Here is a 2,399-nt window from a genome sequence, read left to right on the forward strand (position 1 = left end):
TCTATCTATCTATCTATCTATCTATCTATCTATCCATCTATCTATCTATCTATCTATCTATCCATCTATCCATCTATCTATCCATCTATCTCTCTATCCATCTATCCATCTATCTATCTATCTATCTATCTATCTATCTATCTATCTATCTATCTATCTATCTATCCATCTATCTATCTATCTATCCATCTATCCATCTATCTATCTATCTATCTCTCTATCCATCTATCCATCTATCTATCCCTGTATCTATCTATCTATCTATCCATCTATCTATCTATCTATCTATCTATCTATCTTTCTATCTATCTCTCTATCCATCTATCCATCTATCTATCTCTCTATCTATCCATCTATCTATCTATCCAACATACAGTATTTAATATGTGTGAAACACTGTGTGCATTAGGCAGATGTATCACACACTAAATTTAAATTAGTATTTGTGTTTGTGTAGATTCTGGGTTATGCGGACTACGCCTTCACCTCCATCTTCACTGTTGAGATTCTGTTTAAGGTAAAAATAACCTTCACTTTGGATGAAATAAGTCTTTCTATCGTCTTCTCTTGATTTAACGCTGACGTGATCTTTCTGTGTGACAGATGACGGTCCACGGAGCGTTCCTCCATCAGGGCTCGTTCTGCAGAAACTGGTTCAACTTGTTGGATCTGCTGGTCGTCAGCGTCTCACTGGTCTCCTTCTTCCTTCAGTCAGTATCAAGTCAACCAGCAGCCATCTTAGACGCATAGAACAGTGTCACTAGCTAACATTAGCAGCCATCTTAGACACATAGAAACAGTGTCACTAGCTAACATTAGCAGCCATCTTAGACGCATAGAACAGTGTCACTAGCTAACATTAGCAGCCATGTAAGACACATAGAAACATCACACTAGCTAACATTAGCAGCTATGTTAGACACATAGAAACATCACACTAGCTAACATTAGCAGCTATGTTAGACACATAGAAACATCACACTAGCTAACATTAGCAGCCATCTTAGACACATAGAACAGTGTCACTAGCTAACATTAGCAGCCATTAGCAGCCTTGTAAGACACATAGAAACAGTGTCACTAGCTAACATTAGCAGCCATGTTAGACACATAGAAACAGTGTCACTAGCTAACATTAGCAGCCATGTTAGACACATAGAAACAGTGTCACTAGCTAACATTAGCAGCCATGTTAGACACATAGAAACAGTGTCACTAGCTAACATTAGCAGCCATGTAAGACACATAGAAACAGTGTCACTAGCTAACATTAGCAGCCATGTTAGACACATAGAAACAGTGTCACTAGCTAACATTAGCAGCCATGTAAGACACATAGAAACATCACACTAGCTAAAATTAGCAGCCATGTCCAATGCCAAATTGAAAACTTTTTAGCAATGTTTTTAACTTCTTTTTCAACACTTTTGGCACATTTTTATTCAGTTCTTGGCATAAATACAGAGATGGATATTATACAAATTAACCCTTGTGTTGTCTTCCCGTCAAAAATGAAAATCAAGACTTTTGTTGATGCTTTTAATCAATTTGTAAAAAAAAATTTTTTAAAGTTTTTCCCCCTTTTTCTTTCAACGTTTGTCACTTTTTTGGACTTTAACACTAAATAACACTAACATTAACTTTAGTTTTACTGTTATTTTTAGAATTTATGGTCAATAAACCTCATTTATAGGAAATTATTCCAAATTTTTGAGTTAGAAAAGCAGAAATTAGGAATTATTGAGACTAAAATTAAAGGAATGGATGTTGATGATAATCACAGACTGGAATATGTCAACTTTTACTCAATACTATTTCAAAACACTTCAATGTGGTTTCAAATGCTATAAAATTGAATAAGACGCCCCAAAATTAATGAAAGTAGAGAATTGTACTTGGCAAAGAGCGTTGGGTGGAATCTATCATGTTATTTTGGGGAATTATAAAGAACATTGATATAGGAAAACGGGTCCTGACCCAAGGACAACATGAGGACAACATGAGGGTTAGTCCTTGATCCTTTACAGCTGAGTGTGTGTGTGTGTGTGTGTGTGTGTTGCCCTCTGCTGGGAGTTAGCAGCAGATACAGCTCTGAACTAACAGGCTTTTTAGCTTTTTCTAAGTAATGTCATGTCATGTCATGTCATGTCATGTCATGTGATTTAATGTAATGTTATGGCTGTGCCGTGCGTGTGTCTGCAGCTCCAGTGCGATCTCTGTGGTGAAGATCCTCCGAGTCCTCCGGGTGCTCCGACCTCTGAGAGCCATCAACAGAGCCAAAGGCCTGAAGGTAACGTCCCTGGTTACCAGTCCAGCACATAACACAGACCCTTAATATGAGTTCATTCATGGTATTAATATATATATATATATATATATATATATATATATATATATAT

General features: G+C 36.6%; 1 long non-coding RNA gene across 1 annotated transcript; it reads left to right on the forward strand.

The window, feature by feature from the left end:
- Window positions 1–456: 456 nt before the first annotated feature.
- On the forward strand, window positions 457–2,305 carry LOC117940402. The gene is made up of 3 exons (XR_004655758.1): window positions 457–517; window positions 604–710; window positions 2,203–2,305. It is a non-coding gene; the product is annotated as an uncharacterized LOC117940402 (long non-coding RNA).
- The last annotated feature ends 94 nt before the right edge of the window (window positions 2,306–2,399 follow it).

The sequence above is a fragment of the Etheostoma cragini genome, unplaced genomic scaffold (assembly GCF_013103735.1).
Source record: "Etheostoma cragini isolate CJK2018 unplaced genomic scaffold, CSU_Ecrag_1.0 ScbMSFa_2416, whole genome shotgun sequence".
Taxonomy (NCBI): domain Eukaryota; kingdom Metazoa; phylum Chordata; class Actinopteri; order Perciformes; family Percidae; genus Etheostoma; species Etheostoma cragini.